This window comes from Dendrobates tinctorius, unplaced genomic scaffold (genome assembly GCF_039654945.1).
Source record: "Dendrobates tinctorius isolate UK_male_01 unplaced genomic scaffold, ASM3965494v1 ptg000028l, whole genome shotgun sequence".
In the NCBI taxonomy this organism is placed as follows: Eukaryota; Metazoa; Chordata; class Amphibia; order Anura; family Dendrobatidae; genus Dendrobates; species Dendrobates tinctorius.
The window spans coordinates 90,551,685-90,569,111 of NW_027361696.1; the positions used below are offsets into that span (position 1 = coordinate 90,551,685).

The following is a 17,427-nucleotide window of genomic DNA, read 5'->3' on the forward strand; positions in this document are numbered from 1 at the left end:
GTGGTTCCAGGGGGTCAACTCCAGCTGTCAGATTGATAATCAGAGTACAGGGACAGGCTATGAACAGTTCTAGACAGTTCTCCTGATTCGTTTATTAGTGTACTCAGACAAATGTTTAGATAGTGAGTCCATTTTGACCACATTGATTTGACATCGAGATGCCATATATCTTACATATATCCTCTCTGTCTCACCTATCAAATATCTTTTTTCACTCCCCTGTCATGTATAAGGGCCTTACAGGGCTAGTAGGGTGAGCCATCGATGAGCAGGAGCGCCATTGCGCACGTTTTTAGGATGTCAACCTCAGCTGGTAGGAAGGGAGGCTCAGTTTGTTACAGGGGCAGGCACTTCCCTGTGGTGTTTTAATCTGTTGCTATTGTTTTGTTTCACGTTTTGTAACTTTATTCTTAATGAATTTAAAAAGTAACAGAGTTTACGTCGCTCCATAACTAGTAATAGTAAAGAGTAATGCAATGACAGGGAAGACAGTGACTATACAGTAGTACTGAGTGTTCGCCGAAGTAGCTCAGACGGCCCACCAGCTTGCCGATTTGTTTTTGTCCCCCTCCAGGAGAGTGGACCCGTGGTAGTTGGCCCCCTGAATAGCTAAACCTCTGCTCCTTGTCCTTGATAAGCAGTTAGAAGGCTTGGCCAACCTTTATTTATTCTTCATGTAGACCCACAGTAAACTGAAAAGAAATAAAAAATACTCGACTACCAATCCCCAACATCCCACTTCGTACCACTGCCCGATCACTCGTTGATCTCCGACCTTCCTCTTCTAGTGCATGAATGATTCAGCCAACGGTGGCTATAGGGGCGCTGGCCAACACTTCTCTGTAATGTAATATTTAAAGGGAACCTGTCAGCTGACTCATGCAACCTAAACTGCATGGAGGATGGATCAGATCCTGGTTGCACGATTGCAGCCAGGGATATTATTTTCTAAAACATTCCATGAGCTCAGCGATGCTCTATTTGATTGGCAGATCTCTCCCATATGAATATATGTAAGAGAGACCTGTCAATCACCTGGAGCGGTGCAGGAAAAGCCTGGCTGAGGTCTCTTCAATCTATAATTTAGCTTCAAATCATTTCAAGATTAAACTATACCTGGCTGCAATGGCACCGTCAGCATCTGATGTGGTCTGAGCCGCAGGAATCAGCTGACAGGTTCCCTTTAATACATTTCACACATCACTACGAGCTTTTGCCATCTGCAGGGTGACTGCAATGACTATATGCCACTCCTCCGGTTCATCTCATTTACCTTTTATGTCCGCCATGTGACTGCCATGAGGCGCTGTACATATTGTCCACATGCCACGGCTGTGCTCACATGGTCAACCACTGACGATATCTCAAACAATCGACAATTGAGAGCACCCGGCATCTTCATGTTTATCTCTATCTTGTGGATGAAATGTGATTATTGCTCATTTCTTTAGTCATTATTCGGCTTTCCTCTGTAGAGGAAGACACACCAGAGACCAGAGACCACATGATACTAAATTCTTTTAGTCTTCCATCTAACATTTCATATCAACATAGAGATACAAAATCATCCTCAATGTAAAGAGAAAACAACCAAGAGATAGAACAGATAGCTGGCCAGTATGAGCTTATCTACGAAGACTGGTGTACACAAAAAAGATCAAGCGTTGCTTAGAAAAATCCGATCTCTGCAGTCAATATTCTACCTTAAAGGGGATTGTGGAGACACGGGGGGTCGGCGGGCGCCCCGATCCGTTAGCTGTAACCACATGGACCATGGATCATCCAACCCAAATCCAGCTCCCCTATTCAGTGAAAACAAGATATCAACTATCTGCTGGCACCTGCACCGATTGGCCTTTATTACAAAATGGAGTGGCAAGTTGGACACTTGGCAGCCAACTCCATTCATTTTTTATTTTGGGCTGCCAGAAAAAGCCAAGCACTCAGTAGCCCCCGAGTGTCTTGCACACTGCTGCTCCAGAAGAATGGGAATAAAAGTGCTTGGTTCTGCCGATCATTGCAGGTCCCAACTGATTGACAAGTTATCATCTAACCTGTAGATAAGTGACAATTCTTTTCACCATATAACATCTTTAAAAATGAAAAAATAGTTCTGTAACCTAATATGAGCACCATGGAGGCTGAGTGGTAAACACTGGTGTCTTGAGTTGGAATCAAACATGGGTGTTTGTATTTTTGTGTGGGTCTCCCCTGGGATCTGTGGTTCCTCCACATGGAAGGTTCACTGGGATAACTGGGGGTTACTCACAGCCATTCCCGGGTGTGGTGGTGGCTCTAGGCTTATGACAGAGATGTAACACCAGCATGTGTATTCAACTTTGCGTGGTATAATAAGACAAGTGCACTTCTCATGTTGGTGCTCACGGGCATAGATCTTTAGCAGTTCAATAACAAGTCGGCCATTGTGATCTCATTGTTGGAAGGTAACATAGAATATGTATGTATGTATGTATGGACCAATAAAGATTATACCCCAGGTCAGGGGTGGAGTTAGGGGCAGGTAGACTAGTCAGCTGCCTAGGGCCCCTGCTCCCCCAGGGGCCCCAGCTAGTGGTCGATATGGGGCCCATGAGTCAGGGGGGTCTGCCTGTCCCCCCCATGAACCTCAGTCAACTGTATCAACATCGTAGATGCCGATACAGTTGAAATCAATAAAGGAGTTGAGAACGTCAGATGACGCTCCCTCTCCCATCATTCCCCTCTGCCTCTGACGCAGCAGGTGTGCGATGTTGTCACTTCATCATGCACCATGGTGTGCCAGCAGTCGGCAGTGCAGCTGTTGAGACTTGAGCAGAGCCAGGATCAGCGAGGAATGAGGAGGAGAGGTAAGTATTGTAGTAGTGTACATATATATATATATATATATATATATCAGTGAGTGAGTCCTGGTGGCCATAATACTGTAGGACTGTGGGGCAGGACAATATTCTATGGAGGGGCTACATTATATTCTATGGAGGGGGGACTGCATTATACCCTATGAGGGGGCTACATTTTACTTTATGAGGTAGCTGAATTATATTATATTGGGGGGCTGCATTATTTTACATGGGGGCTGCATTATACCCTATGAGAGGGCTACATTATATTCTATGGAGGGGCTGCATTATACTCTATGAGGGGCTACATTATATATTATGGGGGGCTGCATTATACTCTGTGAGAGGGCTACATTATATTCTATGGGGGCTGCATTATACTATATGAGGGAGGCTGCATTATACTCTATATGGGGGCTACATTATATTCTGTGGGGGTTGCATTATATTCTATGTGGGGATACATTATATTCCGTTGGGTGGCTGCATTATACTTTATGGGATGGCTGCATTATACTCTATAGGGTAGCTGCACTGTGCTCTATGTGGTAACTGTATTATACTTTATGGGGTGGTTGCATTATACTCTATGGAGTGGCTGCATTATGCTCTGAGGGGGGCTGCATCAAGGACTATGGGGAATGCATTATACTATAAAAAGAACTATGAGGTGCATTATATTACAGAGAGTGCATTGTACTATGTGGAGGACTATGGGGGTGCAATTATACTATATGGAGGACTATGAGGAATGTATTATACTGTATGGAGCACTGAAGAGTGTATTATACTATATGGAGGACTGAAGAGTGTATTATACTATATGAAGGAATATGGGGAGTGTATTATACTATACAGAGGAATATGGGGAGTGCATTATACTATATGGACTAATATAGGGAGTGCAATTTACTATATGGAGGACTATGGGGCACATTATATTCCATGGAGGACTGTGGGGTGTGCATTATACAATATGGAGGACTGTGGTGTGCATTATACTATGTGGAGGACTGTGGGGTGTATTATTCTATGTGGAGAATTATTGGGTACTATACTAAACCAGCAAAATGTTACCTATTCATCGAGTGATTGGATTTTTTATGCTGCAACAAGCAACATTGTTCTCAGCAGCACATCACCTGGATAAAACTGCAGATATGCTGCTGAAAACAAGGTACTGTACGGGGACAGATTGATCTATTAGTGATCATTCTGTGCCCATCATTCTTTCTCAGCCGGTGTAAAGAGGCCTGGAAACAAGAGTCGAACGACTTCAATATTGTCAATCACACTTGTTTAGCGGCCTAAACTCAGCGCATGTAAATACAACTGAAAGGCTTCTGTGTGATGTGCAATAGGTTAGCATTTGGGGCCCCTTTTAAACTTTTGACCAGGACCCCACTTTGCCTAAAACCGGCCCTGCTCCAGGGCAGCACTCCATTTAGCTTTCCATTCCATATCAGACATGGACCCTTTACCTGAGCCTCAACATCCAGCTGGGTAAGGAATAATTAGATAAGCCTCGCACCATAACCAAATTCTCCCCATATCATGATACATCAGAGCGCTGTCAGCCATTACAGAAGACAATACCTCACACGATGATAGGCTATGATCTATTTCCCAGATGCCAAAAAGTTGACAATCCATATTGATAATTTTGAATGTTTACATGCAGGTTCGGCCCTAAAGTTATTATCTTCACTATAAAATCTGGAGTGCGGTGGGAATTGGTACAACCATGTTGGTCTCTTTATCCTACCTCCGCTATTTGTCCTGAGCCCCGACCTGAATTCCTGTGTGTTATACAAGTCGTCACACCTACATCCACCGTGCAGACCTTTGTATCTCAGCAGATGCCAAACAATACAAAAGCACGCGGTGCATTATCCCAATAATAAAACATGCGATAACCACATCATCATCATTACAAATAAACATTATCACAACATGAATGTGAAAAAAAAATAAATCACTGTCCAAGGGAAAAGGCAATGGCCGACTGTACTTCTTCCACACTCCAAAACATACTGATGATAACTGGTTAGTTAGGTAGGTTACTGGTTTTCCATAAATTAGGCCTTAGGGTGTCTTCACATAATCCCTGACATGTTTAAAGAGCCCCATGCACTTAATAGATGTAAAAAAAAAAAAAAAGAGTGTCCCTTTGGCCAGTCCGGGGCCACTATGACTCGGCGTACCATTTCTTTTCACTGTATAGGAAAGAATAATGTACTGGGAAGTGTATTTCAGTGGAACATTGCTAACATCTCCTCCTAATACATTTGTAGAAATGAACAGAGCTGACAATTATTGTGCGCCAGAATAACATGTGCCAAATTCATTAAGAGGCATGCACCTCTTAAAGGGAATTTGTCACCAGGTTTTACTACCACATATGAGAGTAGGATGATGTAGGGCCAGAGATCTTGATTCCAGTAATATGTCGCTTGCTGAGATGTTTGTTGCCGTGTTGATAAAATTACAGTTTTCTCTGATGCAGATCTAGCAGTTCTGTGAATGCTGAGCTCTGTATCACCCTTCCCACACCACTGATTGGCAGCTTTCTGTGTACACTGTGCATAGGCAGAAAGATGCCACTCAGTGGTGTTTATACAGATCTTATGAATTAAGAGGACAACATGGAATCAGATTTACTCGTCCTCTAGTGATAATCTCCTGCTGATAATACACATCACTGGAATCAGGGTCTCTATCTCTACATCATGCTGTCCTCAAATTAGGCGGCAAAATCGTGGTGACAGATTCCTGTTCAGCTGCCATGCTCCAGCATACGACATGTACACCAGTTAGTGAGTAGAGCATCATTCTGTGGGGATGTATATCGCTTTTGGGGTGCATTTTGATGAACCTGATCGGCTCACACCTTTTCAGTAAGTTGCTGAAGTTGGGGTAATAACCTATGGTTGCAAAATTTTTTTTGAAACTACGACGTGCAGAAAAATTTTACAAAATTTCAAGCAATTTTACGCCAGAAAACTTTTGCAAACTACTTAATGAATCGAGTTCCACTAAAATTAAAGGGGTGTTCTCCTCTTAGCTCATCACCTGTGGGCATGCCATTAATGTCTGAGTGACGGGGGCCTCAGTGAATCAGACAACGCATAGCCTACCATGCTGCGCCTAGTAACACGGGGCACTAGTTCTCATTTTGGCCAATTCTATGGCTGTATCTTGAATATGGGACCACATCTGGCACTGTCTCTCTATTCAACTCTATGGGGTTCTGAAAATAGCCGAGCCAGTGTGCTTTTAACTGGAGCCTATGCCATCATTCTTAAAGGGGTTGTCCACTACTAGGACAACCTCTTCTAATACCCTACACTAGGCCACTATAAAATGAAAAAGCCTATATGGCGCTGTCCCAGGGGTTCATATGCGGTTGTTATGAAACGGGACCCTGGTGCCCAATCAGTGCTGCCGTCACTGTCTCTGCCTTCGTACAAATTGACCATGACGAGGAGGTCAGAGCTGCAGCCGATCTCTCCCTTTCTCTTCATGTTCAATTAGTTCGAAGGCGGGGACAGTTACGCCAGCGCTGATTGGCTGCCGGGCTCACGTCACAACAAAGGCCCGGAAACGCTTGTGCCAACACTGCTGGAGCGGCGCCGGCACAGGAGGTGAGTGTAGACTTATTTATTTTATCGGGGCCAAACATTTAGATCAAGAAGGAGTAGTCCTAGTAGGGGACAACCCCTTTCATTGGTGTGGTATTGGTCTACAGAGAACTTCTCTGATCCCCAGAGTAAAGGGGTCACGGATGTTTGTCCGGTGGTTCTGACGTTCACTCACCGAGAGGTCGAGCCTCTCTGTTAATAATATTATAGCCGGAACGCCCATAACATTTTAAGATTGAAATTCCCCTTTAAGAGCTGAGTTTTGCGCATAACCATATGTGGATGGACACAGCACGTTCTAATAAGCATCCTTTTATCTGACTGATGGAAAATACCTCTTCGTCCCGTAAGACGTATATCATTTTTTTTGTAGTCATCTGAACGCACAAATAGTTTTGCCGCCGGAAAGAATGTCCACATGGACCGTGATCGTCAACAGACAAAATCAATGAGCGCTTATACTTCTGTAACAGATAGAAACCACATGTTCATTCTATTACAAGCCTGGAGTTCATTTCACTTCTCCCTCCACATCTCAGGGCCTCACAAGCAAACTTCCCCCAACATCTGTATCTAAAGCGGCAGAAGGAAAAGGAGCTTTTTAGTCTTTTTTCTCTCTTTTTACTCTTTACAATAATCTTTGCTTTAGATTATCCTGCCTAAATACTTAAAACCTATTCTGCTTCGAAATAACAGGTAACGAAAGAGAACAAATAGCAAAAAGCGGGAAATGTTACTGTAAAGAGTAAATATCTTACCACTAAGATGTATGGGCTCAAGAAGAAATGTCTTCCAAGGAGATGGGTCTTCTGCTGCCTTTCTCGTTAGCACTGTAGCCCTCTGTGCACACACAAGTGATGCCTAAAGTGGGAGTTTTACATGAAGTGTTTGCACTACTGCACTCCTCCCTTCTGCTAAAAGTTGATGGAAGCCTATACCTCCCACCCCACACCCATCCAAGCCACACGTCGAAGAAGAGAACTTAGCTAGGCATATTCATCACAGCCCCCTCCGCCACCCTTCCCTTTTCTAAAACTGGGCATCTCTCCAGCACTCACATTCTGCAACTGTCTCTACAGGCAGATGTTTTAACTTAAGTTGGGATCATATAAGCAGTCGCCCTGGTATAAAGGAGCCAGCATCGCAAGCCTGGCGGGGTCACAAAAATGCATCTTCGATGAATTAACATATAGGCAAATATTCAAAGTTTGGAGCAAGAAGGTGTCATCACATGGCAGGGTCGCTTCTAGTAAGTGATGCAGACAATATTTAGTGCAGAATCGGTGCAAAAAAATGGCAATATTATATGCGATAAAGGGCATTTCTTCCTTTTTAACACTTTGATGACTTTTTTTTGTTGGCACGTAGGAAGTGGTCATACCTTTCACACTTGCTGGCACATTGATACTACAGTTTTATATGATACATGTTACATAGTCGCATAAGTAAGAAAGACATCGTTCAACACATTCACTCTTTCACCACCAGTTACACATTCTCTATCCCTGATTATTTATAACTCACAATGCCATTTGTTGTGAAGAAATCATCTATAAAAGATGTCAGTGTCTGCCATTACTACCTCTTCACAATCTGACTGCTCTAACTGTAAAGAATCCTTTCCTATTTAGCTGTCGGAATCACCTTTCCTCCACCAGATAGACATTTTGTCTCAAATTTAACTATAACCTGCAATGTTATGTGTATCAAGGAAATCATCCAGCCCTTTCTTTTATAAGCTGTCATAGTGTTTGCCATTACTACCTCTTGTGGTTGGCATTCCACAATCTAACTGCTCTAACTGTAAAGAATCCTTTCCTATTTAGCTGCCGTAATTGCCTTTCCTCCACATGTAATGAATATAACCTGCTTCTTTGTCAACTGAACTAACTTTTCCAATCTCAGAGAGGCTTTCCATGCCTTGTAGTAATCTAGTTGACGCCTTTGAACTGTGACTCTAACTTCTGAATGTCCTTTTGAAAATGTGGAGCCCAAAACTGGATCCCATATTCTAGATGTGGCTTCACAAGTGGTTTAAAAAGGCAAAAAAATATATTGAGATCACAGGATTTTATCTCTCTTTTTATACACCCTGTAGGGAAGGAGGTAAATTCATTGATAGCAGGTATGTGTCATCGAGATATAACCAACAACATTCCTCATAAATAGATTAATGTTGATCCAATCACATACAATTAAACATATACCAATAGGGAAAAAATGAAGGAGCAATAGATCAAAAATATAAAAAAAATACAAATTTTATTACACAAATCATATACAGTAGTATTAAACAGTAATCAAAATCTCTGCGGTAACTATATGCGGTTCATCCAGGTGAGCGTGCATGCCGCGCACGTACTGTGGTGCCCTGGTGGTGAGGTGCTCTATTATCATGACACGCCACCACAGTTACATGGCCCGTCATGTGCCCGGATGACGCACGTGTTGAGCACTGTTGCCACTGTCGCATCACATCATGGCGGACATGCGCCGGAACACAGCTTCGGCTAATGACCTTAATTATCACACCACTATTTAACGCTGCTGACATTAGCAGTTTGGCCCAGGCCAGAGTATACTCCGAGGGATAAACTGTCCTTGGCCAAAATATACCTGGGGGTGTGAAATAGCCTAGGCCAAACTATATCCCTCCAGGCTACAATATACCTGTTGTGAGTACCTGGGACATTGTTCCAGGTGCAACCATCAGGGGGCGAGGAAGTGAGGAGAACAGAAGCTCACCGTAAGTGAGGACCTGCGAGGACCTGAGTGGGGCCAACACTGATAGATGGCAGTAGAGAAGTCGAACACGCCGAGTCGTTAATAGCCGAGAATGCAGTAGCGGGGGGGTTGAATAAGAGCTGAGTCAGGGGTGAGCCAAAGGTCAGAAAGCCGGTCAGGAGTGCGGTATCATAAGGGGTGAGATGGGAGCACAGTCAAAAACACGCCAAAGGGTCGAAACCGGGCAGGACCAGAGAAAACAGACACGGAATACAGCAGGGCAGGACAGTGTACAAACCGGGTCATACAAGGCGGGAAACAGGCACACGGCGGGAAACAGGCTAAGTAAAGGATAGGGAGCGGGGCACACTAACGCGGGTAGTCAGGAAGCAAAGGTCACGCACTAGGTGCACTGGGTCAGCAGCTGTAGCCAAAGACAGAAACTATCACTGACAAGAGTTATTGGCGGCTGCGCTGAGAAATAGCCACCCCCATACCAGAGAGAGGCAGAAAAGGTTAACCCCCCACATGACCAGGCTGGGGAAAGAAAAGCAGAACGCAAACTCCGACCTGGATCATGACAATACCCCTCTATTTTATGAGCCCTTGTAAATTAGATAGATGTTAGATGCCATTTTTTAATAACTTAAAGCTGACTTACATGTAGTGGGAAGGTATTTCTGTCATCACATGATGAAGATTGATCTTACAATACAATATGACTGGTAACGGACAGCAGTCATTACTAGAGTTGAGCGAAACGGGTCGAAAAATTTCAAAAGTCGCCGACTTTTGGCAAAGTCGGGTTTCATGAAATGAAACCCGACCCTAGGATGAGGTCGGCCACGAGGTCGGCGACTTACGCGCCAAAGTCGCGTTTCAAAAGTTTGTTTTGCGCTCTTTTTCAGCCAATCAGGATCCACGGACACTGTGGGCAACGTGATGACATAGGCACGGGTCACCACCATCTTTCAGAAGGGCATGCAAGTGATTGGCTTGCTTTGGTGGGCGTCACAGGGGGTATAAAAGGGCGTGCACGCCGACCGCCATCTTACTTCTGCCGATCTTAGCATAGGGAGAGGTTGCTGCTGATTCTGTAGGGAGAGCGTTAGGCAGGGAAGAAGAAAAAAAAACTGCTTCTGCTGCTAGCGATTTGGCCTGCACAACACACCAGTCACTGTGTGTACAGTGCAAGGGGAGGCTATATTGTGGTGTATCAGTGGTGATGGTTGTTGGGCTGCCTTCTAAGGCTTCCTGACAGCTGCATTGCTGTTTACCCACTGCTCTGCAAACTGCTTTTTTAAAAGCAATCCCAATTTTTTTTTTTGTCCTGCTGAGGTACTGAGCTGCAAACTGCTTTTTTAAAAGCAATCCCAATTTTTTTTTTGTCCTGCTGAGGTACTGAGCGTGCATTTTTTCACACCATACAGCGGTGTACGCTCCTCACACAGTACCGTGTAACGGCTGTTATCACAGCCACAGTGAAGCTATCTGTGTCACTCTGTGAGAATAAGTCGAGGACATGTTCCGTTCTTACAGACCTGCACTCTAGGGAGATTCCTACTCTGCCAAATTCTACATACACCTTGTAGTTTGTGATACACTAGCCAATTTCTGCCTGTGACATAGCGCTGTGATATTCAGTGGGCCTCACACAATCCAAAAGTGTCCAGTGTCCACAAGTGTCTGCAGAAATTCAAAATCTCACTTATCCTCTAGTCACTTTGGTCACAGCTGTGCCATCGAGCCTGTGACATAGCGCTCAGATATTCAGTGGGCCTCACACAATCCAAAAGTGTCCAGTGTCTGCAGAAATTCAAAATCTCACTTATCCTCTAGTCACTTTGGTCACAGCTGTGCCATCGAGCCTGTGACATAGCGCTCAGATATTCAGTGGGCCTCACACAATCCAAAAGTGTCCAGTGTCCACAAGTGTCTGCAGAAATTCAAAATCTCCCTTATCCTCTAGTCACTTTGGTCACAGCTGTGCCATCGAGCCTGTGACATAGCGCTCAGATATTCAGTGGGCCTCACACAATCCAAAAGTGTCCAGTGTCTGCAGAAATTCAAAATCTTCCTTATCCTCTAGTCACTTTGGTCACAGCTGTGCCATCGAGCCTGTGACATAGCGCTCAGATATTCAGTGGGCATCACACAATCCAAAAGTGTCCAGTGTCCACAAGTGTCTGCAGAAATTCAAAATCTCCCTTATCCTCTAGTCACTTTGGTCACAGCTGTGCCATCGAGCCTGTGACATAGCGCTCAGATATTCAGTGGGCCTCACACAATCCAAAAGTGTCCAGTGTCTGCAGAAATTCAAAATCTCACTTATCCTCTAGTCACTTTGGTCACAGCTGTGCCATCGAGCCTGTGACATAGCGCTCAGATATTCAGTGGGCCTCACACAATCCAAAAGTGTCCAGTGTCCACAAGTGTCTGCAGAAATTCAAAATCTCCCTTATCCTCTAGTCACTTTGGTCACAGCTGTGCCATCGAGCCTGTGACATAGCGCTCAGATATTCAGTGGGCCTCACACAATCCAAAAGTGTCCAGTGTCTGCAGAAATTCAAAATCTTCCTTATCCTCTAGTCACTTTGGTCACAGCTGTGCCATCGAGCCTGTGACATAGCGCTCAGATATCCAGTGGGCCTCACACAATCCAAAAGTGTCCAGTGTCCACAAGTGTCTGCAGAAATTCAAAATCTCCCTTATCCTCTAGTCACTTTGGTCACAGCTGTGCCATCGAGCCTGTGACATAGCGCTCAGATATTCAGTATGCCTCACACAATCCAAAAGTGTCCAGTGTCCACAAGTGTCTGCAGAAATTCAAAATCTCCCTTATCCTCTAGTCACTTTGGTCACAGCTGTGCCATCGAGCCTGTGACATAGCGCTCAGATATTCAGTGGGCCTCACACAATCTAAAAGTGTCCAGTGTCTGCAGAAATTCAAAATCTTCCTTATCCTCTAGTCACTTTGGTCACAGCTGTGCCATCGAGCCTGTGACATAGCGCTCAGATATTCAGTGGGCCTCACACAATCCAAAAGTGTCCAGTGTCCACAAGTGTCTGCAGAAATTCAAAATCTCCCTTATCCTCTAGTCACTTTGGTCACAGCTGTGCCATCGAGCCTGTGACATAGCGCTCAGATATTCAGTGGGCCTCACACAATCCAAAAGTGTCCAGTGTCTGCAGAAATTCAAAATCTCACTTATCCTCTAGTCACTTTGGTCACAGCTGTGCCATCGAGCCTGTGACATAGCGCTCAGATATTCAGTGGGCCTCACACAATCCAAAAGTGTCCAGTGTCTGCAGAAATTCAAAATCTCACTTATCCTCTAGTCACTTTGGTCACAGCTGTGCCATCGAGCCTGTGACATAGCGCTCAGATATTCAGTGGGCCTCACACAATCCAAAAGTGTCCAGTGTCTGCAGAAATTCAAAATCTCCCTTATCCTCTAGTCACTTTGGTCACAGCTGTGCCATCGAGCCTGTGACATAGCGCTCAGATATTCAGTGGGCCTCACACAATCCAAAAGTGTCCAGTGTCTGCAGAAATTCAAAATCTCCCTTATCCTCTAGTCACTTTGGTCACAGCTGTGCCATCGAGCCTGTGACATAGCGCTCAGATATTCAGTGGGCCTCACACAATCCAAAAGTGTCCAGTGTCTGCAGAAATTCAAAATCTCCCTTATCCTCTAGTATCTTTGGTCACAGCTGTGCCATCGAGCCTGTGACATAGCGCTCAGATATTCAGTGGGCCTCACACAATCCAAAAGTGTCCAGTGTCTGCAGAAATTCAAAATCTCCCTTATCCTCTAGTCACTTTGGTCACAGCTGTGCCATCGAGCCTGTGACATAGCGCTCAGATATTCAGTGGGCCTCACACAATCCAAAAGTGTCCAGTGTCCACTAGTGTGAGCAGAAATTCAAAATCTCCCCTGTCCTATAGACACCTTGTACCTTGTTTTACATTACTATATAGTTTGTTGGATTTTATCTACATTTCTAACAAAAATAAGGAAGGCTGGTGGAAGAGGCCGTGGAATTGGGCGGGGGTTGGCAGCTGGTAATGATGGTGTTGGTGGTGGATCTGATGGTAGTGGCAAGAGCAAAATAGGACCGAATGCAGGAGGTGTTGAGCCTGCGTCATCATCTGGCTCCATAAGGCTTCGAAGGCTTAGTTTTCTAGGAGTTGGCAAACCGCTTTTAAAGCCAGAGCATCAGGAAAAAGTTTTGTCTTACATTGCTGACTCAGCCTCCAGCTCTATCGCCTCCTCTTCTTCAGTTGTAAAAAGTAAAAGCACTGAGTCGTCATTGGAGGCTCATGTTCATGAACCACACCTTTCCTTGTGTCCTTCACCCCAACCAAGATTGAAGGATGACGCAGGCCATACTACTGATTACTCCATGGAGCTGTTTTCACATACCATGCCTGGATTATCAAGTCAAATGGTGAATTACCCAGGCCAAGATGAATCTGACATGGAGTGCACTGCACAGCCGCTGATGGATGATTCTGCTGGTACATTCACTCAGAGCACTACATTGTCCTCGCAGTGTACAGAGCCAGATTCTGACCCTGATGAGACTCAGGTGCCCCTTCCCGCACACTATACCACCATACACGGTGACACAGAGGAAGGTGCACATGACATTGAAGAGGAGGTGATGGATGACCCAGTTGTTGACCCAGATTGGCATCCATTGGGGGAAGAGGGTGCTGCTTACAATAGCTCAGATGAGGAGCATCCACAGCAGACATCGACATCGCAACAGCTGTTATCTGGCAGGCCCGGAGCACTCCAAAGACAGGTCCCAAAAATCAAAAGAGTTGCTGGACAGCTTGTCCAGAGGGTCAAAACATCACAACGTGCTAGGCCGCAAAATGTCTGCCAAAGTAGGAAGAGTGCAGTGTGGCACTTTTTTGAACAAAATCCTCATGATCAGGCCAAGGTTATCTGTAAGAAGTGCGCAAAGACCTTTAGCCGAGGGAAAAATCTGAAAAATTTGAATACCAGTTGCATGCTTAGACATTTAAACACCATGCACTTGCAAGCGTGGACACAACACCAAACCTCAAGTGCCACATGTGCAACTGATCACAACGAAGGTAGTCAGCAACGCTACATTGTTTCCCCCACTGTAAGCCCACCGGTTAGCACAGCAGCAAATGTTGAGGTGTCGTTGCAAGGCCAAAGCAGTCAGGGAATCCCACTGTTATATCAACGAAAGACTGATTCTAGGCCATCAGAAAGAACACCAACTCCATCACCATCATCAACCCTCTCTCAGTCCGCCCTGTCCACCGCTACTTCCACCATATGCAGCTCTCAAGTCCAGCTCACCCTCCCAGACACTATGAGTAGGTCAAGAAAGTACTCAGTCTCTCATCCGCGTACACTGGGTTTGAACGCCCACATTGCCAAACTAATCTCGTTTGAGATGATGCCCTTTTGGTTGGTGGAAAGCGCAGCTTTCTGCGAACTCATGGCCTATGCAGTACCACGCTATGACCTACCCAGTCGCCACTTCTTCTCTCGCAAAGCCATCCCAGCCCTCCACCATCATGTGAAAGACCGCATTGTCCATGCACTCAAGCAGTCAGTGAGTGGAAAGGTGCCCCTCACAACTGATGCATGGTCCAGTCGGCATGGCCAGGGCCGTTACGTGTCCATCACTGCGCACTGGGTTAATGTGGTGGATGCAGGGTCCACAGGGGACAGCGGTGGTGGGACAGTGCTGCCTAGCCCACGGTATAGGAAACAGTTGGCTGTAGGCGTTCGACCCTCCTCCTCCTCCTCCTCCTCCAGAAGCAAAAGCTCGTCCACAGAGCGCAGTCGTACGAGCACTCCATCTGCAGCTGCCACTGTTGCACACGAGGTGTCCCCCTATCGAGCAGCTAGTGGAAAGCGTCAGCAGGCTGTGTTGCAGATGATGTGTTTGGGCAACAGACACACCGCCGAGGTGCTGGCCGAGTACTTGAAGCGACAAACTGAGTCATGGCTGGGCAGTGTACATCTAGAGGCAGGCAAGGTAGTTAGTGATAACGGCCGTAATTTTGTGGCAGCCATAGCCCTTTCAAAACTCAGCCACATACCTTGCTTGGCTCACACCTTGAACCTGGTGGTGCAGTGCTTCCTCAAAAATTATCCGGAGTTAACAGCCCTGCTCCAGAAGGTGCAAAGACTGTGCGCGCACATCCGCCGGTCGCCTGTACACTCCGTTCGTATGCAGAAGCTGCAGCGATTGCTCCACCTTCCCAACCACCGCCTCATTACCGACATTGCAACAAGGTGGAACTTCACCCTGCACATGGTGGAGCGGCTGTGCGAGCAGAGGCAGGCCATAATGCATTTGTGGGAGGATACACGGCCAGGCACTTTGAGAGCAGACATGGAGTTGACAGGTGTGCAGTGGTCGAAGCTGAAAGACCTCTGTAAAGTCCTTCAGTGTTTTGAGGAATGCACACGGCTGGTAAGCGCAGACGACGCCATCCTAAGCATGAGCATCCCACTTGTGCGTCTGCTCATGCAAACTTTGACGCACCTTAAGGAGCAGGCTTCTGCAGCCAATGTTGATGAGGAGGAAGAGGAGGAGGGAATCCTTGATGACATTCAGCCATTGTCTGCTCAGGGACCTCTCCTGGACGAGGTGGAGGAAGAAGAGGAGGAGGAGGAGGAGGATGATGGGGATGATTACTTAGGGGAGGAGGATGCATCTCGCGGGGCAAGTGAAAATGTTGGCGTGGCAAGGTCTGGTACAGGGTTTGTGCATGACTGGAGGGATGTGGATTTGCCAGAAAGTGCTCCTCCAACCAGCACTCGCAGTGCATCAATGACACCGGGAACATTGGCCCACATGTCAGATTATGCCTTGCTGATCCTAAAAAGGGACCCCCGCATTGCCAAAATGATGAACGATGACGACTACTGGTTGGCCAGCATCCTGGATCCACGCTATAAAGGCAAATTACAAAACATCATGCCACAGGAGAACCTTGACCTAATATTGGCTAATAAACAAGCAACTCTGGTAAATCGGTTGCTTGAGGCATTCCCAGCACACAGCAGCAGTGATGGTTCTCACACGAGCCGTACGGGCCGGGGGCAGCTTGCCAGAGGTGTTTGTGGTGCACACAGCAGAAGTGGCTTTGGAGACAGGGGTTTCATGACAATGTTGTGGACTGATTTTTCAAGTACCGCTCACACAACTTGTAATACTGCATCGATGGAAAGTGACAGGAGACAGCAGTTGTCAACTATGGTTACAAACTACTTTTCCCCCATATCGATGTTCTCCCACACAGGTCATTCCCCTTTGACTATTTGGCCGCTAAACTGGACACCTGGCCTGAATTGGCACAATATGCCTTACAGGAGCTCGCTTGCCCAGCTGCAAGTGTACTATCAGAAAGAGTCTTCAGTGCAGCTGGATCAATCCTGACAGAAAAAAGTACCCGTCTGTCAACCCAAAATGTGGATGATCTAACCTTCATTAAAATGAACCACGCATGGGTTTCCAAGGATTTTGTCCCACCTTCCCCTGATGACACATAGGGTGACAGAAAAATGGCTTGCTTTGGTCCACCTCTTCCTGGGACTTGACCTATTTCACCTTTTGCATCAGCTGAATGTCCAACATCAACATATGCCACTTTCTAAAACTCCCTAACTGTGCTGCCTCCCCCCCATGGCTGGGGTCACCACCTAGCGCACGACACCGTGCGAGTGCCGTTGCTCTGGACAGGTGGGTAGGCCGACTCTTGGGCGGGGGCACTGGCACAGGGTCCCTCATAGTGCAATCAAGTGTCTCTGACGGTGGTGGTGCACACCCGCCGTCAGACACACCGCTGTACTATGAGGGGCCCAGTGCCAGTACCGACGCCCACGAGTGGGCCCCCCTTGCTTGGGCAGGGCCCCAGCATTTGCAAACTTTACCTCTCCCTGCTCCTCCGCTGTGTAGTCTGAGCCGTTAAATCCATACTGTGCCTGACACCGTTTGAGCCTGCCTCCTGATGTATAGACATATATTTTGAATGTGTACGCTATCCATACATGTTATCCGGGGATACGGTACCCTTTCTAACCTTTGTGCAATCATGTGCAATCCATACTGGGCCTAACACCGTCTGAGCCTGCCTCCTGATGCATAGACATATATTTTGAATGTGTACGCTATGCTATCCATACATGTTATCCGGGGATACGGTACCCTTTCTAACC

At 46.2% G+C, this 17,427-nt stretch overlaps 1 protein-coding gene across 4 annotated transcripts in view; it reads right to left on the reverse strand.

Annotated features, from left to right (window-relative positions):
* The window catches only part of EMP3 (epithelial membrane protein 3 (MAM blood group)), a 164,749-nt gene that overhangs the window by 64,255 nt on the left and 83,067 nt on the right, over positions 1-17,427 (reverse strand). The window contains exon 1 of one of the 4 annotated variants that reach the window (XM_073571156.1): positions 7,240-7,406. The exons of the other annotated variants lie outside the window; for them this stretch is intronic. The gene's annotated coding sequence lies outside the window, so the exon portion shown is untranslated. Of the gene's footprint in view, positions 1-7,239; positions 7,407-17,427 lie in introns of those variants that run through there. 4 annotated transcript variants of the gene reach the window in all.